Source organism: Channa argus, chromosome 13 (genome assembly GCF_033026475.1).
Source record: "Channa argus isolate prfri chromosome 13, Channa argus male v1.0, whole genome shotgun sequence".
NCBI classification, from domain to species: Eukaryota; Metazoa; Chordata; class Actinopteri; order Anabantiformes; family Channidae; genus Channa; species Channa argus.
Genome location: NC_090209.1, coordinates 15286987 through 15311591, shown reverse-complemented (window position 1 = coordinate 15311591; position 24605 = coordinate 15286987). Strand labels below are relative to the sequence as shown.

Sequence of the window (24605 nt, the reverse complement as noted above, 5' to 3'; positions counted from 1 at the left end):
CTACAGTCTTGTTAAAATAGCTTCCCACTGCATCTGCAAGCTTATAAAAAGCCACTGAGAGCATATTCACTACAGTGCTGCATTCATCCATGTTTACACCCACGTGTCAATCTAAAATGTGTAGGCCACTGAAAAAAACTCATACATTTATACACAAATAGACAAAAAAGGTGCTGCTGCTGAGCAACTGCATTGGTAATTCAGGTGCTTGGCCAATAAATGGCTGGAGTGTAATATATATGGCTTGACCTTCTATTTTTCTTTCAGAGCTCCTTACATATATATTGCTGTCTCTCCTCATATATCACTCGGGCAAATACTGCCCTTCACCCCCCCCCATAAAAGGCTGACCGGGCATCGTTGCCTGCTGTATTCAATTGACAGCCCTGGCAACTTGCTTACTGAGCACAAGGGGATGAAGAGGCCCATAAATGGGAAATGCTGGAATGAATAATTATGTTTCATAACATGTCCAATTCCCCATTCTTTATTAGCATCAAACAATAATTAATGGGGAACAAGGGGCACTGAAGAGTCTGCTTTTCGATTTCCAGGACAAGAGGGTCAATATGCCCTTCAACCCTTTCTCTCGGCTAACCGTCAGAGCAGGAGGTACCTCATCCCTCTAAAAACATTCTCTTAGCTTATTTATGATGCCAGTTGCTCTGCTAGAGAAAAGACAGCATTTCTGCTACACTCAGCAAAACAGGCTGGATCACTTTACACAGCAGTTCACTGCTTCCATCTCCACACCTTCTCAGCAGGCCAAATCAAAAATTCAATAATGAATATGAAATGCCTCCAAATTGATGTATATGGAATGTGGAGTGGCTGAAAATACTGGCTATTGGACATGGGCTTGACTTGATTAAGTTCTTGTTTTACGTCAAAAAAAAAAAAAAGAAAACTCTGATCAGCAGCAGCAAGGCCAGTCTTTATCAAATTAGCTTTGCACTAAGAGCTCCATTGATCTTGGCACTCATCTCTGCAGATGAGGCCCTGAAAGGCAGCTGGTAATCCTATAGCAAGAATGGGAAATGGTTCAAGGACTCTGCTGTGGATACTCACCTATTTTCTACACATGTAAGATGTCAGCACACGGCAGTCACTGGACTTACTGGAAGCCACAGGGCCTTGGGAGCTACAGTAAAATGAATAAAGGCTCCAATGTGACCAAAAGCAAGGTACTTCAAAGCTGAAAATAATTGCTTTCACCACAGCTATCATGTAATGAGTAAACAGAATGAATCAAGCAAAGCTTAGATCAGTGCAGTAACATTCAGGTTTCACTACTCTAATCCTACCAAAAACGCTAAAAGCAAGGCTAACATCAATTAGAAGGTTCATTTACAAATTCACTTAAGTGTGAATATGTAAGCCTAGAAGAATCAGTGTAGAGAAAAAAAAATGACTTCATTGCAGCAGGCATTGATGCAAACCTTCGCAATCCATTTTGCTTGAGTTGAATGAAATCAAACTGGAACCCAGTGGGCAGGAAGCATGTAGACTGTAACAGAGCAAAACTAAGGTAGTAAAGGACAATATATACAGCTGTTTTGCTTGTGGTAATAATTCAAGTAATGTGTATGTGAATTGTATCTCTGTCATGCATTAAACATCACGCAACTGCCACAACAGAGCTCTTTCTTACTCACACAGACACGCACACCTCTAACCCATCATGGATTCATGAGTAAGTGCTCAATAGCAGATTGAGTGCATTTCTCTCCTTCATATCACAGCAAGGTATGATTGGGAACTCTTCAGCAACCCACGGACGTACCGCAAACACACAGCCCTTATACCACACTAATAACCTTGGGCTGTCTACCAATGGCGTGAGTTTATGGAACAGTATGGGTTTTAAATAGAAGCTCCATTTCTCACCAGCAGCTTCTAACAGCTATTTCCACCACCTTGTCATTAAATATTTATCTTAGCAGAGTGGCAGATCACGCCAAGGTGATAACCATTTAAAAATCTAGATCTGGGGCTTTTTATACCCCACACATCCCACCTCACTCTACCACAGCCACAACAAAGACCTAATTTAAAAAAAGATTATCTACAAGTGTTCCTTTAATCAGTGCAGGCAGAACTGTAAAAATCCCTTAACAACAGTCCCAGAGGGATAACTGTCTCTGAAGCCCTATCAGGCAGAGGATCTCCTTCACCGACAGTAGACAGAGTGAGAGGGAGTGAGTCTGTTTGAGGATGAAAAGATGTGCTGCTACCTTGCTATGATGTCTATTTCAACAATCTCAGAACAAAGGCCTCCATTCTAAAGTGGAGTTATGATGGCGCAGTGCTCTTAAGGTCTTCCGTTGATGTGCGTCCTATTGCTTTGTGTCCTCTTTGTTAGCCAACTGTTTGTTATGCTAGTGAGATAAGCCAGTGTTGTGGGTGGCTGGGTGTGCTACAGCAACTAGTGTGCTGCTTGAGTGCCAAAGCTGACAGTATTTGGGAGGGATTGTGGGCGTTATAGATCACTAGGAGACAGATGTCCAATCTTGCCCTGACGCTGACTCAAACACTAACCCTGAAAAACCGTGTGTTTGCAAACTGAAATGGATCCTAGTGGTTCTTAAGTCAATTTTTATCCGAACAATAGAGTCAGCTCACTTGATCATGGCAACCTTCTTCTATTACCAGCACATGGCTGAGCAGCTTTGTTCTTTATGAAACCTAAGATGTGGAAGTCTACTCTACTCTATACCCTAATAAACATTACAAGATGTCTTTTATGACCCTTATTTAGAATATGTGAATTATACCAGGGTTAAACAAATAAAGAAATGTAAGGTTTAGATAAACTGCATAAACATTAAACAAATACAATAACTGCCTCTGGAGAACAGATAACTGGCACATCACTGACTGCGTTTACACACTTAAGTAACCGGGGTGCTCAGAGAAACCTCACTTCTCTGGTAATTGGGGGACTGTGTTTACATGCACTTAAGAAACATGGTTACTGTATATCTGTTTATAAATGAAGCATTTCTCCTCTACCTCTGACCTATTTTATTAGTATGGCTTGCAGTTTTTAACTGTATAGTTACAAAGAAATGCTGCTTTCTGACTTTTCTTGTGTGTGTGTGTTCGTGTTGCAGTGACATTGGAAAGAAAGGGAAAAAAGGGGAGACACGCAGCTGATGCAACCATGATGGGAACTGTTGGAATTTAATAAATCTGAGGTGATTAATGATTAATTGTGATTTTTTTTTGGCACTTTTCACGACGCTTTAAGCAGACTATGTTTTTAAAATGAGGCGACATCGCCCCATTGATAACCTCTCCTTTCATTCAGTCTTTCACTCAGCTGCATGTTCCTGTCTACAGCCTTTTGTTACACACATTTGTGGAAAGCTAATTAGAAGTCTGGTTATGTGTATATATGGCAAATACATTTGCGTTCTCCAATAGAAATGTACTTGGGGAAACCAGGTTTCACTAATCCCCTTCTCTGATTTTGGAAACCACCTTTGCTGTTTACATGACATGTAACCTGGTTACTTAAGTCCATGTAAAAGCACTCATCATCCACCACACAATGTATTGTTACTGCTCCAATAAGCAGTATCAAATCCCTTGGGCATCTGTTGTCTTCAACTTCGCTTCATCTATGTTTTATGGTGTGCTGTCAGTGTTAATGATTTCCTCAAAAACTCCATTTTCTACATATGATTTACATGTTTGGGAAGCTTAGTTGTGCAGACACAAGTTTGTAACACAGCCACTACTGCCAAGCGGAATCCAAAGTATTTGGGCAGAGCTTAGAAATTTCATTTCAAAACGAGGTTGATCAAGAGGAAACAGACAAGGTATCAGCATATTGCTTTTCAGTTTCTTCTTGTTTACATATCTGAATTGTGCAGTCATCCTTTCCAGAGAGAATCACTGCCAGCAATAACAATTACACCCCCCACCCCAGAACAAGCCTCTCAGTGACTGCCACAACTCAGCTTGACAATCAAGCCCATTAGATCTTCTGTGAATTAATGTTAGTTAACTTAAAGCACGGACATGCATCAAGAATAGTCATTAGCTTGTCTCTTTAGCATAAGAAACAGGAATGATTTGCCGGTTCAGAGAGATCCTCTCCCTACACGCAGCCTCGGGTAGCCTTTATTGTCTGTCTCATTATTATGAAAGAACAAGGTTACTGATGAATCATACGGGTTCAAATATAAGGTGGTCTAATTATGAGCAGCTTACACACAGCACCAGAATACTTTTTAAGATGTGCTTCCTACAGACAGAAGAACATTTATTTTCTTGAAAACTATAAATATACAGATAAATCTCACTCAGCTGAGCTCTAAAATCAAAGTGGTGAATTGTTGGAGAACATTACTCCCAGGCAGCAGCACATTTTGCAGCCAAAAAAGCTGTCAAATGCTGGGGTTTGGTGGATAGTAGCCCAGTTGACAAGTGCCAATGATACATCGCAAGTGATAAAGACATTCATTCCTGCTTAGAGAGAGGTTTTCCAGATGTGATAGTTTGCAATGCTCCAGTGCTTCATTACTGGAAAAAGGATGATGGTGTGTTTTTCTAGTGACGTTGCCAGGGTGACAAATGAAAAGCAGAATCACCCACACAACTAATCAAATGAGTGAGTGACATCAAGTCAATATTTTCTCATTGTGAGGACAAGCCATTTATCTGCACAGAAACGGGCTGCGCTTCAAGGCTTAGGCAATGCCAGACTCAAAACATTATACAGATAATGTGCCAATAATCTCAGTGCGACTGTTGAGAGCAGTGCCAATAAAGACGGTGGAGTGCAACAAAAGACAACCTTCGGCAAGTAAAGGCTAAATTATCAACTCAACTGACATTGCCTAGACACTTCAAAGCAGACTCTGCCATATAATGGCTAAAATCCAACAAAAACAAAACTGTAATTGGACATTGATCTGTCAAGGTCTCAATAAACCACTCATTCTAAAAGCAGCCATGGAGACAGCAGTATGTAAACACACAGACCTTTGTCATATATTAGAGAAAATGGCAAAATTAAGATCTAGAAGTACAGAGCCACACGCAGAGAGAATTTTAATTGTTTTGAAATATTTTTTTTTTCTTAGAGCCTGCCTCTCATTTTAAAATACATCTCATTACAAAGTAACAATTATATTGCTTTTGATTCCCTCCTTGACCACACAAAAAAGTAAATAAAATATGATTTCAACATCATCCCTCCAAGCCTGGTTAAACATAAGCAAGATCAATGGGTAAATTTATCATCAAATATTACTAGTCGCTGTCTGGCAAGTAATCATTAAGGAATGGCACTGATGCATTATTCATTGGCTAATGTATAATTCAGATTTAACAGCAGATTCTATGCATAAATAAAACTGTGATACATTTAAACACATTAAATGTTTACTTGCTAAAAAAGGATATGAATGCACAGCAGGAATGCTTCCCTGCTGCTGTCACTTGATTATTTGCTATCGTCCACAGAATATAGGGATGTAAGGTTTATAGAATTTAAACTGACAGCCCACTCATCTCTAACACATACACCTACTGGACACACACTGCTGATTTAAAATATATAGTGGAAGGAAAAAAGTTATGTATGTGTTACGGATTGCGTCAGTGTGATTGGTTTTCTGTTACTGTAATGTTTTAAAGTGTGGTTTTATTGACCAGTTTTATTTTCTGGAATGTTGGGATTTACACACTGCTACTTTTGTGTCCTCTGGACATCAACACCTGTGCGTAAACATTATATCTTGATGTTCTTGTTGAACTATCAGAGCTGGTATCAGAGGGACAGTCAACAGTGAGGACACCCAGACTCCATCTGACTGTGTTCAGTACAGGCAGCCCTGTGGGGACCGCCATTCCACTTTATGACCATGCATTGAATTAACAAGGCCAGATGTCCCCCCCACTTAACATGTGTGAAAGTGCCCTCTGACGGGCTCAGCTGCTTTAAGGATGTAAAGACAGAGAACAGGGAAAGGAGATAGGGCCCATTTTCAATTATCCCAATTTCTCACTCATCATTTGCTCTTGAGGTTTTATGTTAATTAAAGATATCGGCACTTCCTCTGTGCACACAACAAATTAGATGGAATTTTCTATGAACAATCAAAGCACCTCTCTAGTCCATCATCACTCTCCATTTCAGCAGTTACCCACCAGAGGGTACTGCCTTCTTTGCACTGCTACCAATGTTTCATAAGTACTATGTCAGCCTTTGGCTAATGTATTCTAAATGAGCCAAGAGTATATGGTACGCGGCTTTCTGCATGGGACAATGGGTCAGGAAGTGCAGAGATAGCTCGTTCCATTTACAAATTAAACCTGATTAAACCTGAAAAAAAATCAACAAGACATGAAGAGATTTATCATTGTTCCTCTAAGCCATGAGTCTGCTTCCGTGTTAGGAAATGGAAATGCCAACAATGGTCAGAAAACCATGACTTCTCATTGATTTTTTTCTTTTGACTTTATGACACAGCATCTCTTGCATTTCTGTTTTATAGGGGTCAAAAGATATCTTTCCTGTGGCTGATATATGTGCAGTTAAGTCAGGCAGACATAGCCAAATGTACCTATGTTTATTTGATTGCCCTCTTGCAATTATTTTAAATATAATGGGTTAAATCATGCATTTTTTATACATGGCACTTATTATAATAACTGTCATTTTATTGTAATTACAATTGAATAGAGTTGAGTCATTTAGACTATCACGCAAATGGAAAAGATATCAAGAACCCAGCGAATTTGTTATTACAAAGAAAATGAGAAGCCTGCCAACACTGAATCAATTACATCTTGCCTTTCTTTGAGTCTTTATGCATTACATCATGCCACCTAAACAACAACAACAACATACATACAACCTCTGAGCGTTTTTCTGCCAGCTAGCAACTACCATCATCCTGACACGGGGAGGAAAAAGGGGGCAGAAACAGTGTGGTGCAATCCCAGTGAGGGCCATCATGCGAGCAGATTAAATAAAGTTTTCCAATGCCCTGTCAAACATTCAGCCGCTGCTGAGCAGCTAGACAGCCGTTACAGCCTCACTCTATGAAGCATCTCTCCCTCTGTTGGTCAGAAACAGCCTCTTTGATCCGGATATCGCCCCACAGATTCCTCAGAGGGGACACTCATACACACGCCTGTATGTGAGCTGAATGTTTACTAGCTCTCTGTACCTTGTCAGCGGTGAGGCTTATGTTTGTAGATGGGGTGACTCACACTGCTACTATTCTTCCCGTGGTTTACATGAATTGACAACGACGACTGCGCACGCAAGCCCAGATCAAATTGCACATCAGATTTAATTTCCCACAGACACAGGCATGAAGGACTGCAAATAGCGATCATGTGACATGATAATTATGTACACACGGCTGTAAGTAAGATTTTGACTTCTATACTCCCATCTGATGGTAGATTCACCGTTGAACACGTAGTACTCCCTTCCTATACAAATTTCCACAGAACAAGTCAGGCTGTCCAATAAGAGGGCTCACAATGTCCTCTTTCTTTCAATCTACAATTAGGGAAAAAGCAAGTTTTTCCACATGACGGTGTGGGCCTAGATTGCGATGGTTGTGTCCATGTAGGGACAGCCAACCTCAATGGTTTCTAAACCTAGTGACCACCTCTAGTAAATTACATGATCAGTTTCTACAAAAGTGTCAATGTCACCTACATATGACTGAGTTACTAAATCCCCTCCCAGTTTGTGTTGCCATAACTCATAAGAAGACACGCCGTTGGAACATCATCATTGAAGGTGATGTGTAGTTTGAAACGTCTAAAGTATCTACACCCAACTGTTAAGGACATTGAAAACAAAAAATAACAGCCATTTCAGTTTGAATAGTAGCAGCTGTCTGTTTAGCATTGTCCAGAGCAGAGTTACAGGCAAATCAAGAAAGATAACTGCTGTTTATATATGTTTATAAAAGGAAATTGCAGCTTGTGACTTACATGATGTCACATAATGACATGACTTATAAACCAATTTGACCCTCAAATATTAAAGTGAGTTTTATGTGGAGTAACTGTCCTTTTACCAACAATCATCTATTGCCTGCAGGGCTTGTGCCCATACAGTAAACCATGAAGTGTTGTCCCACTCAAGTGGATTAATCACAACTAAATCATAAAATTTAGAGGCAACTTCTCAGCTAGCAGGGGGACTAAAAACTGTCACAGGAGGCTGGGCATGGTGGAAATTACCTCCTCACAATTAACAGTGCAACATCTGAGTCCAGGTAATGACTGCAAAGAGCGTAGGGGGTTCAGGGAGGGATTATTTAATATTGAAAAGATTAAATTCAATCAACGATTTACCCCTCTTCGATTTGAATCTTGTTTGGTGGTTTGAAACCTTCTTTTTGTGGACATGTGCCCAGTGTACTTTGCTTCTGAATTAAGTCATATGATGACTTACTATGGCTAATGTTACAGTAATTTAAGTAAACACCCCACCAAAAACATGGAAACAGGAAAACATTAGATAAGCTGCATTTCAGACTAATAACTGTAGTCTGCTTTCAAATCTTAAGCCGCCCCCTCCCAAACACACAGATCCCACCAGCCAGATCCCTTGCTCTTTTTAAACAACAGGCACAAATCTCACCCCCCCTTCAACCACCACAGACACAGTTTGAGGTGCATGTGCTTGGGCCAGAGTTCATAGCCTCTGGGGTGCTGAAGGGGGGGAAGTCAAGCTAATTTGATGGTCCTTCAACAGACTGCAACTGGTCCAGCCGGTCTCTCTCTCTCTCTCTCACACACACACACACACACACACACACACACACACACACACCAGTATGTGTAATATCCAGTACACACCAGTATGTGTAATATCCAGTATGCTCCTTTAACAAACACTCAACTACTTTCCATTTTTACAGTCCAATAATCAATTTATGACATGAGCAAGGTTGTAAATCCAACAGCCAATCCTTTTATTTTTTTAAACATGGGGATATCCCACCCGTCAAATTTATGTGCCACTAAGTCATCACATCTATTTCAACATTTTTCCCTGTCAATATGCAACCTTTTACCACTATCCTCAAAATTGATTCATTGCTGAAATAGACATGCACAAGTACTTTATTTTTATTTTTTTACATATTTCATGTGTGATTCCTGGGCAACAATGTTGCCACATTTAAGCTCTTCTTTTGTTTACTTCTCACACACAAACTGTGCTAGAGGCTGCCCAGGTCATGGAGTTTGCTCGAGGGTCTACTACACAGTCCAAAGAGAGTCAAGTTTTACTCAACAATGCAGCCAACTATCTCAAAAACATTTGACACGAGTTCACACGCATTTCCGACTGCGGATATTAACAAAATTTAGCTATAAGTGGTACCAAACTTTACTCATCATTATTGCCTAAATTCCGTTTCTTTCCCCCCACCCTCCCCGTCTGCGTCCCCCACCTCCTCCTCCAACCACAACCATCCAGCAATTTCTTGCCTTCAACTACTCACCCGCCAGTCTGCTGATTCTTGGAGTCCCAGAGACTGCTGCAAACAACTTGAAAACGCGAGTCTTGCCCGAGATGACCCACCGAACTTTAAAAAGGCAAGTCAGCTGGGCCTAATCCTGAAACCGGGACAAAGCCAGGCGGACACGGACAGTTTTATCCTCCTGTCTTTTAAACCCACTGTCCGCACGGAGGGGCTCGAGCGAGCGAGCACTTGCTTCAACAAAAGACGCTTTCAATTTACCGAGACTGTTCGCTTCCGAATTCGCCGATGAAATGCAGAGTAAGGCTGGCGAGTCCCCCCCTCGAAACTGCTCATTTTCCCTTTGGCAATGTTGTTGCTGCTGTCGATGATAGTGTCCACATGAAAAGTAACCCAGCGCTGTTAGTTGTTTCGAGGGGTAGGAAACAAGTGAGTTTGCCGTTTACAGGCTCCGCTTCCTTTTTCCACACACACGCGCGCGCACACACACACAGACACATACACACAAACACACACATGCGCTCTCTCCCCTCTCTTCTCTCTCTCTCTTTTCCCTATGCACACACACATAGAGAGAGAGACACACACCACGCTCTCCCTAGTGCTTCGTCTCTGTGACCCCCTCCCGCCTCCTCCTCTTCAGCTGTTCAACAGACGCATCCACATGGCTGACCTAGTCTTTCTTTATCCAGACACGAGTGAAGGAGAATTACCCCGACCATACTCAAAAAAGAGAAAAAAAAAATCAGAGTGAAAAAAAAACATGGACTGGATTCAAATAATCGTCAGAGACAAAAGGTTGGAGGTGGTGGAGCTGGGAGGGGGGCAATGAGTCTTTTAACTGATGGCAGCCCCGCAGGGAAACGCTGCGTACACCGAGCGTCACGTGTTTGCTTGCAACAGCATCAGCGAGACGCACGGCAGCCAAAAGTGGTCTTACCGATCATCAACCGATCAATGGGAACGCTGAGGAAGCAGGAAGATGAAAAACCATAATGCCAGACAATGAGAGCCAGGAAAGCTGGAGTAGTAGTGCTCAAATAATAGCTTAATAGCCTGCATTTTCCCCCTCTGCACAATACTACAGAGCAATAACACGTTTTAATGGCGACTGAATGCTGCTCAGGCTTGTGGAGCTCATTTGCATTTTTGGATAATGAATTAATTAGTTACCCCACCCATTAAAAACCAGAAACATGCACAGATAGTAATGCAAATAGTCCATTAGCAGTATTTGGGGATGATTTGATAGTTAGACTAGACATTACATCAAATGTAATCCTGTTTTTTTCTGAGTTCTGATTTTATTCATTTTTCATATAGAAAATACACAATGCCGTTTATCAATGAAAACAAAATCTGACTGTCTTCCCAACACCTATAAAAAGGGACTGGCAAACAAACATGGATTGTGTTTAGGTATAAATTAAAAGCATCAATATCATTTTACTGAGCAAGTAGCTTGAAACATTTTCATTTATACAACTGTGAAAGTCCAATTAACAAAAGCAAATAGTTTACACATTGAGCTCCTTGTGCATTAACGTCTGACATGCACATCAGGAGAGGCATGCAGTAAAGATCAATAGAAACTGAGTTAAGGGTGGTTTGCAGGGGGTCCTTCATTGTGCTACAAACCACGCTGCTTGTTCAAGTAGCAGGCAGGGTGAGTGTGGGAGGTTTGCAGTGCAACAAAGTGCTGGTAAAACCTTTAAAGCTCCAGAGGCAACAGTCCTCAGAAGTGTTGCCCACCCTCTAAGTAGTAATCTAAAACCACAGCAGCCACAGCACCTCCCTTATCAAAGTATATATACATTTCAGAAGGTCAGTGTTTATAGACACACACACACACACACACACACACACACAGTCTTATCTTTGTTAAGTTGCAAAAACATAAAAAAAATCTGACATGATAAGGAAGCGGAAATGCACGTCTGTCTGTGTTTCTGATGCACTATCAAAGACTAAAAGGGATAGCGCGATATTTCAGTTTACACCACCTTGTTTGAAACCTGTCAAATACCAGTGTTTCTCAGTAGGTTTGTAAAGCTTACGCTGGCCCAATGAAGGGTGAGTGCAGTGAATCCTGTCTGAAAGCAGGGCCAAGCAAAGCTAGATTGGCTGGCGGGACAGGCTCCCCTCCCTGGCAGATGAGATCCCATTATCAGGCAGAGGAGAACTCCACCTCCAGGATTTCAAAGCTCCTCTGTTTATCACATGGCTCTGTCAAGTTGGGCACCATTAACCGATAATGAAAGGAGACAACCGGTGCAGTTACAAGCAAAGCACTCTACATTCTACAGGCCTAAGCATGTATCTGGGAAGCTGACTGTGTCTATTCAATTCTGTTTAGCATTCAAACGGCCCATCACAATACCTTTTCCCTGAGCACACTCTTCTATAGCTACAGTGCGTTCGATCCCTACAGAACAAAAACTGGTTGCTCTGTGCTTTCTGAATTTAGAGGAAATAAAATCTAACAGAGCGGTGTACTGCTCGGAAGAAAAATGACACTTTCCTGCGACAGTCTTTTTCTTAAGGATTATTGAAAGAAGAACACTTCTTTGTAAGAGCTAACAAAACACTGAGGGGGACATATGAAGGAAAAAAGGCACAATAAAGCAACAGAAAACTACCAATTTAAAATATGTTTTCTTCATCCACATCAACCATAATTAGCACAAGTGTTGCTAAACAAAAGACTGCAAGACTGCCACTGAATCAAAGGGCAACATGCACCCCTTTGTTTCCCCCCTCCCTAGCCTGACTACTCCATTTATGGTTTATAGGATTCTGTAGCCACTTACTCTCATTAAAAAATGAATACTTAACAAAAGCTGTAGCTGTCACACACTGTTTGCTTTAGCCTGATTTCTCCATGCTGAAGAAAAACAAGCCACTCAGACGCAGCAAATACAGAGAACAAGTGTGAGTGAGAGAAAGTGCAACACAAATAAGTCAGCCAGTAGCTGAAACAACAGAAAAAAGCGACATGGATGACTGAGCCAAGCCTGTGAGAGACTTGGCAAGCCTCAAAGGCCCTGGCCTCTTAAGTACTCATATCTAGTAACTTCATTTAATACATTCACCAGGGATGAGCAGACAACTTGAAGAAAAAAGGGACAGAGTGAAGAAAACAGACTTGTAAAACAAGAGGAGGGTTCAGTTGTGGCAGTGGTGGGGGTGTACTTCAGAAGCTCAACTTTAACACATGACTAAATCTCAGCAGTATAAAAAAATGAACTTCCCTGCTGCCAAAACATAATACAAGGAGGAAAAACAGATATGCTAGATTGAACCTTGAGACCACAATACCATTGTAAAGCAGGTAAGGTCTAGAGGAGCTGTTCTTCTCATATTAAAAAACATATTAGTAAAGTGCTTTTCCAGAGCAGCGACTCTTCACTACACTATCTATCTATCTATCTATCTATCTATCTATCTATCTATCTATCTATCTATCTATCTATCTATATATATATAAAGAACAAAGGCTCTGTGTGACTGCTTGAAGGTACTGCCCCTTACACAACAGCAAGTTCTGATCACCCCCCCACCCCTTTCTTTTTTTTGCTGGCAGTCAACCCCCCCCCCCCAAAAAAAAAAGAAAAAGAAAAAGAAACCTGATTTCAAATCCTGAATTTTGTTTTTTTTTTTTTTCACTTTTTAGATTTCCTACATTCTTGAGATCACTTTACAAGTTGGGAGAATCCAAAGGGAAAAAAGGGTCTTACACAACCAATTAAAACAGAAAGTCTGCCTGGAAGGGGTTGAGTTAGGGAGGCAATAAAACAATCCTCTCAAATCTCTGAACAATGTAACTTAAGGAAACTGCTCAACTAAATTTGGTTAACTACACACTTGTGAATATGAAGACTTAAGGTTTTCAGTGAGTACTGCTATACTTTCAAAGAACATTGCTATACAGAGTAAAACTTAACTGAAAAAGAAACAAAAAATGTACCTTTAAACAGAGGTTACACATTGCTATACAGAGTAAAACTTAACTGAAAAAGAAACAAAAAATGTACCTTTAAACAGAGGTTACATTTATGTTCAAAATCAGGCCACTCGAGGTGGCAAAAGACCAACTAAAAATCAAAATGTCCAAGACAATATAAACAGTAAGCTAGTCATTAACCTGCTACCTAGCGAGCTTTTATTTATAATCATTAACAATTGTAAAAATTTGAGGAAAGCCAAGGAATGGTATTTCACTTTAGGCAATCAGTGCAAGGTCTGGCCTCGCATAGCTATATTGTTTATGTAGCTATTCAGTTGCATTTGGCAGGCTTGCAACAGTCTAAAAACAAAGATACTTGTAGGCTACATATGTCTAATCTCTTTGCCAAGCTACACAAGCTACTCAAGAGAGTCAAACTTACTTAAAGCAGCCATTTGGTAAAACTATTGAATATTTAAAAAAAATATGTGTAAGTAAACTTTATTCCAGATGGAGGGAGCTGCCACCTGCAAAAAAAGCCAATCAAATGTTAGTTAGAAAAGCATTTCCTCTTTATGAAGTACAGCTACACCTGACTGCTTATTTACAGACTTTGATAAGCTTTTAAAAGAAGTTTATACAAGGTCTGAATTCACACACAGAGTTCTACAGTTTCCATTGCATCACAGCTTGCTGAAATGGAGAATGATGCTAAGCTAAAAGAAAATAAGGGTGTCAAATGCTTATGAAACATAAAAGTGAAAACCAACCAAGCTCTGCATGACCACAAGCTAGCATATATAGACAGTGAAAACAGACAAACAAAAGCACACATGTAATACCTTAGATGGTATTTCACTAAGCCCCTGATTTTCTACAGACATTCTTTAAGCGCTCACATCAACTGTCTGTGTCCGCCTGATCCTGCGGGCAAGACAGGGCCTCATTCATCTGAATAAAAGAGTAGTTCAGCCGGCCGTGGGTATGCTAAGAACAGTCTCTGAGGAATGAGTATTGAGACTGTATTTCCAAAAGGGCCACAGAGAGACAGAGTGCAGACTGTGGTGCAAAAGAGGAAGTTTACATTTCAGGGAAATCCTTTTGTGAACAAAGACACAGCAAGATAAACAGTGCATGTGTCTGATTCTTAGCTCTGGACCCAGTTAGGAAAATCCTATTCAAGTAGAATGAAACTGTGTTTGAATGTGATCAACAATCTGCAAAGGAAATGGTGTTGATGGTCATGAAAGCAAAAGAGTGTCGGTTGGGGTGTGTGTGATTCCTGTGTGGTTACTGTCCCCAAGCTGATCTGCGCAGATAACCAGTGACTGCTCCATTTCACTCAGAGCACATGGCTGTGTCACCTCTACACACTGCCACCCTATGGACAGTGTATGTAGATGCAGCTTCATGTTGTTGCTGTGCTGAAAGAGGAGATGGGGGAGGTAGAAAATAAGTTCATAATGTGAAAATAAATAAAATAAAATTTACTCCATACACGATAATTCATGACATGCATATTAAGATGCTCAACAATGGCCCACAAAGCCAAATTTCCCCCCTCCCCTACCAATGCTCAATTTTTCTTCACTGGTCACACTTGGCTACAATGTGAGCTAATGATTCAGCCATGTAACATTTACAGATAGATAACGATAAGTAGAATAAGCACAGTCATTATAGGTCAGAGAAAGAAGATTTTCAAATCATTCAAGCTAATTTTTTATATGTTGGACTTTTCTACCTCACTTTCTTCAAATTCCTTTTTTTCCATTTGGCATGAATACCAGCAGAGAGAAGTAATCTCAAAGACAAATGTACGGTCAGCATGTCAGCAACGGGTGCAGTGATAAATATTGTGTTATTCAAAGAGATGGCACAGAGACAGGGTGTTAAAGCTGTGTTGTAAAATTAGACTGTTTCTGTGGGAACGAACGGGTAAAAATCGGTCTGTGTGCAGTCAGAGCAGACAGTTTGGAGATCAGTGCTGAGGTCAAGAGGAGCCACTTAGCTGTGCTTTGGCCTTCCAACCCCTACAGCATTCAGAATCAACCATTCCACTGTGGGAGTAGATAAAAAGCCTGGCAGCAGTCTTGCAACTGGAGACAGCTACATTTACTAATGCATGCAGCCTTTATTTATGGCTTTTTAAAAGGTACAAAATGGAAATTAGTGGGAAAAGGTAAGAAGGTGGGAAGCTTGCTCATTATGCAGAATACAATATATATTAGGCTACACTCACTGGAGCAGATCCTCAAATGTTTTTATTCAAAAACAAAGCATCAAACAATTCAGAATATATACCATATCTCTCTTAATTATAACAAAATCATGATGGTCATTTTTTGTTTTTTCCCTTGATTATTATGAATATATAAATACATAATTTAGTATTTGCATTAATGAGATTTATGCATTATTACATAAAGAATAAGACAAAGTATAGCGGTCTGTTAGATGTTGCTGTTAAGGACATAATGCACTAAATCAGAAATAAAATGTTAGGTGTATTTTATGATTACATGTCAAACTTGCTCCTCTTTGTAGTGATTGTTTAGACTATCAAATCAACTGAGTATAGAACTGTGTTTCTCATTATGCTGTTGTAGACAACAGTGAGCATTACTACTCAGAAGTAGTAAACTGAAATTCTGCAAGTTGCTTGTTTAGAGGCACATGTTTTTATAATACATAAAGCACATAACACATAACACATAATGTGTGTGTGTTTTTGTAGTTGGATGTGTGTGTGTATTTAAGAGATAGTGACCGAGTAGGAGAGACAGCGTATCGAGTAACATTGTTGATATTCGATCCTGAGCAGGACAGAAACCTAACATGCAGAATGGTAAGTATCTTTGTGTCAGGAACAGTGGGGAATAGACAGAGGAGTCTTCGTGCAGTGGTGGCTCCTCAAGTAAGCTCACAGAAGTGTGATGGATGAAGAAAAGATGGACAGCGAGGGGAGGGAAGGAAGGGAAAGAAAGAAGCAAAGGAAGGGAGTACAAGCCTTAGCTCTCTCTGTGCCTGCAAACATCACCAGCAGGAGGGCAGGGATGTGCAGAGGCCACAGCAAGCCAATTACCAAACTCATTAAGTAACCTGCTAGTCTGCTTTGAACTGCAGCACCCTCCATATTGTTGTTGGATTGTCTGCTGCAGTTGTAGACATTCAAATAGGTGCTTCTCTTACCTCCCCCCCCACTTTTTTTAACAAAATGATTGGAAAGGGAAATGCAAATGAAAAAACTAATCACATTTTCAAACATATATTGGAATTGAAAAGTGCAACAGAGAATCGCAAGGCACAATGGAAAAGACTTGTGGACTGCTCGCTTCCAAGTGTGACATTGCCAAAAGAAAGCATTGCACTGGTTGCAACAAAAAGAGAAAAGTCTACACACACAGCGGGTAATGTTAAAAATAGGAAATAACGCAACTGGACACATACACACCAGAGTGAGTTAGCAGTTAAGGGACGAATGTGTGTTGACAGGCTTGAGCTGTCCTCCCGAGCAGTACAGAAAGTAGCAGGAGACATAACTAAGAGGTGAAAGATGATAAAAATGGAGAAAGGCAGCATGGCACAGGGTGAGGAAGATGATGGAGACATATAGGCCTCAGAGTAACAAGGGCAGGTAGAGAACATGATCACAGTCTAGTGGTTGGGGTAGAAACACATTTTGGGGGAAGGAGAGGGGGTTAGGCCAGAGGAAAACACAGCATTAGTCAGTGGTTTTGTGACTAACCTTGACTACATTCACCTCCTAGCTCAGTGCCACACTGCCTCTCAACAAGTATTGACACAACAACAGGCTGCAAGAGAAAAACTAAAGGGGGGCGGGGGGGGAAACAGAACCACACAGAAGACAGGGGAAAAAAACATGATTGATGTGTAAATGGTAAAAGCGAAGTGACAGCTTGACAGTAGAGGTGTATGGATGGGTGAATACAGCTGCCATATTTAATATCATGTGGAACAAAAACATGGTGAATGTAGCCACTGAAAGACATAAAAGGTGCACAAAAAATAATACCATTCACAGAGCGGTTAACATTTCCTATGATGAGATTGTGAGCATTTTTTTCTAAGCCAGTATTCTTTTTCCTCTACTCAATAAACCTAGATGGATACACACAGATCTAGGCACTTGTACCTGCTACACACACACTGTTAAAACACACACACCCTCCCCCATTCCTGAACCTCCCCCATTATCCCATGAGCCCTCTCTTCTCTGCCTCGCTCGACAAGAGCTTGGAAATAAAAACATCACAGGGCTGCCTCGCAGCACCTGTTCAATAACATTGACATTTCACATTCAGCATCCGCAGACTGAGAGATTTCTAGCGTTTACTCTCTTTAACAATCAGAATTGCAACGTGCACACATGCAGACGCACGCAAACACACACACACAAATCAATCAATCAGCCACAATTCAATGTAAGCATTCTAATACTGCCAATACTGGGCATGTGTGCGATTTTACGTGTGTGTGCTGCAGCATTGTATAGGGTATAACCAATTAATTATTACACACACATCAAGTTTAGCAAATTACTTAAAAAATGTTTTTGTGAATATTAGGACTCTTGCACATTTGTGTTATTCTCATTATGAAATCTTATCACTGTAGTCAAATATTCTATATATCTCTATAATACTTAGCCCATATTAATATATTAATATTATCCAACATGTCCATTAACTTGATCAACAATAAATCAATATGTAAGACACAATGATATGACAGTTTTTATTTGTGCTATTTTTCTTTCAGTGAGGGTGTGGCTGGCTCCCTAAATTGATTATCATTTGGCAGCAAATCCTGTACAAGCAACATCCCTTGATAAAGATTCTCTTTGTTATTATTAATTACCCGCTTTTGGCTATGTTCATAACAGGCCATAATGATGCAATTAGCCACATATTTTTTTAGTAAGATCCAAAACGTATGTCCACATTTGTTTACCATGGACTCCAGGGCATTTAGACAACATTCGTAACACAGATTCTTTATCAGTCTTTAACATCCTTTGATGCAAAAATGCTTCCTTAATTCAGACTGCATTCCGAAGTGACTTGGAGTGTTTGAATTTGAAAATTACACCAGATTATCAGTGAACAAAAGGTATTATCCATGCAATCTTAGCACTTTACAAAGGCACAGCAAGCAGAGTACACTGTTAGCGGACACACATATAAAAAAAAAAGTAGCATAAATTCACAAAACTATTCAGATAAACATATTCATATTTACTCCATAACCATGTTAAATATTTAACTTGATTTTCTACAAGAACATGAAACATGAAACTATCATGCATGTATAACACAATAGTGCCAGGGCTCAACAGTGTCACCGGTTGGAGTCTAACCTGGGTGGCTGAGCAGGGACATCTGTTTGACAGCATTAGAGCATCAGAAGCCTGCCATATCTACAGATTAAATGGCACTAAATCTCAGGATTAAATCCATATATGAATAGCTCACATTGAATTTTCAATCCCTTTGGTAACTGGGATTTCCACGGTGACAGACAATGTGGCCATAAAGCGCACACACATGAGGACTCAATTGTCATCGATTGTTTTTTTTTAATCCTCTAATAATCAGCCTTTGACTAACCTTTTTCCATTTTAATCTGTTTTTATCCCAGTCTAGTCTACAGCCTGTATCCAAATAGTACAAGGCATGCAACACCCACTAGTTTCCCACTAGTCACAACAGAGCAACTAAAAATGACCTCAACAGACCTAGAAATGTCCATTCCAATATTCTAGTATGTCTTCATGTGCGAGCAACACCATGTCGCTCTGCAAGTTGAGGTTACTATATGTGAGCACCATGGGGTGATATGGGTAATGGTAAAGACAATCTGCCCTTTTCTTTTTTAGCTGCCAAGTATGAGTCTTGATATCTGAACATGCATGATACACGCACACTCAAGCAGGCTTGCTCACACACAAATATTCTTTCAGCTCAATGAGACCTAATTGACATGAAAATCTCAAAATCCTATGCTGAAGTCCCAATCCCCTCCGAACTCCATGGCCATTTGGAAGCTGTCTGAAATGCCACTATCTTAGCACCAGGCTCATGTTATTTCAAATACAAGAGCAGACAAAGCACTGCAACAATAGGTTTATTATAAAGTAATTATCTGCACTGCTAAAAGCACCTACTGCTGGAAGATCAGGGGAAAACCTATAATCTTAAAGCACAAATTTCATTTCAAGTCCCTTTGGCAACCATATTTAGAAACTACCATCTTCCTGACCCCATCCTCCAAAATGGCTGCACTGGTCATCATAGATGACCCTTTTCACCTATTAAGCCAAACAAAAGCCATTACCTGGTTAATGTGTATTGTGAGCTCCATTAACCTTTAAAAAACAGAGTGCAGAGGCTGCAGTGCCAATCCGAGTGGAACACTATCCTTACTACCTGTGAAAAATAACATGAGTTAGGGTAGGGGGATGAAGGACATGGAGAAATTCAGTGGAAATGTAGGGCGGTTCCTATTAGGTAACCACACTGAGCCATCAGGCCGTCACATTCATCAACACACAGAACGCCAGTCAGCAACACCAACAGACTTGAGGCCTCCCCACCACACCACTGTTACTGTTACTGTTGGTGAGGTGGGGAAGGGAGAATCACAGGGAGGCATTGGCAAAACAGATTTGGACCAGTCTCCCCAACATTTGGACATGCAAATGTTTCTATGCATGGTTGGGGTGAATTTTACCTCTCTCCTAATATATCGGCCATGGAATGCTAACGATATCATCATACACGCAACGTAACTGTATGAACCCAGGATGTGCCAAGATCAATGGACAGCAAAATCTGGATCAATTGATCAGTCTGCTGCTGTTAAGCTGCTAAAACATATTTTGTGCACGGTCGATGTGTTGTTGGATGAGCTGTGAATGAATTGTGAATGAATTTTCAGCGTGCAGCAACCAGAAATGGAGCTGGACAAGTGGATCTGTGCCACATGAGAAGTGAGTTGAATCGGCAGGGTTGATGATCTTCCCTGTGCTAATCTTGATGTCAACCATAGTCATAACAATTACAAACAAAGATCTAAATTATTTCCTAAATAATATTCCTGACAAAGTCTAAATAGTATACTGGATTTTTCTATTGTCCATCTTTCATTACCATGCCAGCAATGCCACAACCACATCAAAGTGCTTTTATTTTGAAAACCATGTAACAAGCAATGAGTCTGCCAGTAAACAATTAAAAAAATGTGCTTCAACTTGCACTGTGTGCAACTGCTGATTGGTTTGTTCAACATGCATGGCTAAACATTTCAAAGCAAGAAATCCTAAAGTGAAACAAGGTATCATCATAGAAAATTAGACGCTTTCAGTAGAATTGCACTAGTGTTACAAATGCATTAGAGTTAGTTCAACATAACCCCCTTTCACAAATGCACAAGAATTCTGACAGTTTCCTGATTTTGTCCGGAGATTTTGTACATAAGAACGCTCCCAACATTATTCCGACTTTGTCCTTCTAGTCTTCCTGTACAATGTCTGTATTACGTGCGTGCAGCAACCTACTCTGTCCTGCATTGTTGAGAGGATTTAAAGTGAGCAAATTGGCATGTTAATTACATTTTTATCACTCAGTTGCCGTTGTAGTCGAGCAATAGTTTTTTTGTTTTTTTATATATATATATATATATATATATATATATATATATATATATATATATATATATATATATATATATATAGACACACACACACACACACACACACACACACACACACACACACACACACATGGCTCCAGTGTGCTGTAAACAAAACACTACAGTCTAGGATATCTATAATGTTATGCATCCTGTGCGTGCTGACCCCACATCAAAATCATGTGGACCTTCTCCCATGGGGGCGCTTCTCATTCGTGCAGTCTCCCACAGTGTGTTACATGTGTGATATGCAACTGTGGACAAAATCCAAGGCTGATTTCTCCTGATCTTGTGCAGAGAGATGTGAAACAGGCTATCCGAATCCATCTGTAATTATACTATAATAGTTAAATCAACAGTATTAGTCTTCAAGCATATGAATGAACAAAGTTATGTCTGTGTAATATATGACATCATTTGTTAACTAGGTTAGGTATACACAGATTTTAATTTAGAGCTTAAACAATCAGCTGACAATATAACAGAATCAACATACTACCAGAGTATAATTAGCACATTCATTATTAAAATGCATCTTCCACAAATCAAAAGGTAACATTGACTCCAGGGCTATGATTGCATTATATTTTAAAGATATTAATTAATTGCATCCACGGTACCGATACTTGAATCATTATAAGACATCTTGTCTTTTCCTGCCACCTACTTGGTCTCAAATCATGACCATAATTTAAGAGCTGCCTGATTGTGTTAGGAGGTAGCTGATTGCACTGATGAGCACAGAGCTGCTGAAGAGAAGAAAGTGGGCCATCTAGACTGAACAAATAATGACATCATTGACATCCGGGGTGATATAGGGTTTCCAAAGACACTGTATCATTTATAAAAGATTGCCCTGTCACCTGTGCTACAAAATGCAAAGTGACCAGAAACTCTTGATTAAACCTTGAACTAAGAGCCTTGTCAACAGTAAAACTCGTGCAATGCAGCAGCACCATCTAAATCACATTTTAGTCATCCTAATCTATCCACAGGGTTAACTCTATTTGTGGCTGTGGTCTATCATCATCCTTCAGGCAGCATGATGCAACTTATTCCAATAGACAAAGGGTAATGCAGGTAAATCAGACCAAGTGAACTTGAATGCTTGACACCAAGCTTCCCGGCATGCTAGCTGGCTTGAGTGGGCGAGAAATGAACCTTGTTATGTGTCCTGACACTGGGCCCTGCTCCCTAGCAAATAAAAACATGCTTCTAGCTTACTGGCTGTGTGCACCTACACCCCATACATCAGCATTATAAAGGAGCTCGGCAGCCTCAAGGTCAGCTCAATTTCCTCCTGCCGTTATGAAGTATCAGAATCACAGCAAGAGGGGGCACCCACACACATGTAAAGAAATGATTTAGAGAGCGAGGGAGGGGAGGGAGAGTCAAAAAAGGGGGAGGGGGATTTGGAGTGTGAAGGAGAGACTGTGTATAATATAATGGGGAACTGTGACAAATCACCAGGAGAGAACCAGCCTCTTCAACAGTAAAGATGTGTGAGTGTGGGCATTTGTAAGAAAATGTAGAGAACATTAAGCCTACTTGCTCAATTAACACACGAAGAAAATATAGTAGAGTGTAGTATAAATAACAGGATTGCCCCTTTTTTGTTTAACAAGCTGATTTTACCTGTGTAATCACTCAAGTGTAGCAAAACAACAAAGCAATTAGGACTACTAAATTATTTTTTCAAAAACTGTGAATATTTTGTTTATCATTTACTGTAATTAAATTCTAAGCTCTAACATAGGCACAACAGTGACCTAATGCCTTTTTCCCTGCCCATTCATCACTCGCCCAAGCAATTTGATAAATTACACAGAGGCATGAAAGATGATCATGTCCGTAGCAGAGAGCGTGGTGCGTGTGTTTGCCTCTGCCTGAGTCCGCAGTCATCCATGGCTGCCTCACTGGCTGATGTTTTACATCTTCAGCTAAGAGCCTGGGGAAATAACAGCAAATTCACTTAATGGCACCACCTCATCTATTCCTCATACAGGGAGAGGAGGGAGAGGAGGGAGAGAAGAGAGAGAGTTCCTTGAGGTGTTACAAAATGGCTGTGTGCTCGCCTCTCTCATCCGTGAGGGTGTAGGTGTTTCGGTAAACACTGAGAGCATTGAGATCCATCACCAGCATTGGTCGGCCACGAGCTGTAATTTACAGTCAACTCTGACCCTTTGCGAAAAGTCAGTCTGCTTCTGTGCAGCTTTTTGTGTTGACAGCACAATCTGGTTTGATATGTGTGTGTGGGGTCACATATGGGTATGTGTGCAATGATCTGTACGTGCAAAGACAAACGTACATAGTTTTGTCACTGACTATGACTATGACCATGTTTTTGCAGGTGTATGTAAGCCCACATGTGTATGTTTGCGTGTATCTGCAGGGGATTTTACAGAGCCAGAGGTATAATTGCCCCACTCCATCTTTGTGTGAGGTATTGCTGAACAATGTAAAGCAGAGCACTGCAGCTGGGAGGGAGCCTATGCTGGCTTTGAGTTGGATAACATCTCAGGGTAACAGCAGGTATGCCATCAATGCAGCCCCAATCGCCTTATGGTTATTTCCAGATCCTCTGACCCCAGGATGACAAGCTAAAAGACATCTATGCCAGCAACACAGAAAGATCAAGACCCCGAACCATGCTGCTGCTTCCTCTTGACTGTGCAAAATTTTATTCTAGCTCCTCTGAAAAGCTTTGCCAAAAAACACTCAACGACTATGCTTACAAGAACTGTATTTTTTCGATAATTTACCCAATTGATTCAATAATCTGAAAAATTATTTCCACTGGAAACATACTTTCCAATTAATCTAGGTTGAAAACTGGCACAATCAGAAAAAGACTAATCCACATTAAGACACCTATTCCAATTGCTTTTTTCAACAATGTGTAAATCCTGATGTTTATTGAATCACAATCTGGAAATATTTTGCAGCAATCCAACAGCTTGATAAAACCGGCCCAAACATCTGACTTCAGCTTTTCTGTAGCCACAAAATATATAATAAAAAGCACTGCTTTATTGAAAAATCTGTGCAAGCCCTATAGCATAGGATCAACGTGACAGAGAAATATTGTCTAAGGCTGAATGCTGGAAGAAAAATGGATGCTGCAACATAATGGGGAGGAGGCATGTCAAGATATTAGTTTGGCTTTGACATGTAGTGTATAATTGATCATTCTTAACAACAAACAAATGTAGTAAATTAACCCGACGTGTAGAATAAAGTCAATTGTTTGATCGCAATAAGTAAGTTGGTAGGTATTTCATTTTTAGTCAATTGACATATTCAATTGACAAAACACATCCATCAAGCCAAAGATAATGAAAAAAATCCAAGTGATGAGCAGGTTATAATTCTAAACGTAAACAGAATGATTTGGTTGCTTGCTTTGTGTTTGGGGAATGAATTAACGAGTGGATAAAATCTATTGCTGCACAAGGCCGCAATGTACTCTTTGT

General features: G+C 40.3%; 1 protein-coding gene across 6 annotated transcripts in view; it reads right to left on the bottom strand.

Moving 5' to 3' along the window:
• Nucleotides 1–24605, bottom strand: part of rerea (arginine-glutamic acid dipeptide (RE) repeats a) — a 121464-nt gene that overhangs the window by 81132 nt on the left and 15727 nt on the right. The window contains exon 1 of one of the 6 annotated variants that reach the window (XM_067528560.1): nt 9495–10129. The exons of 2 other annotated variants lie outside the window; for them this stretch is intronic. The gene's annotated coding sequence lies outside the window, so the exon portion shown is untranslated. Of the gene's footprint in view, nt 1–9494; nt 10130–24605 lie in introns of those variants that run through there. 3 more of the 6 variants (XM_067528561.1, XM_067528556.1, XM_067528559.1) reach the window with 3 other exon arrangements.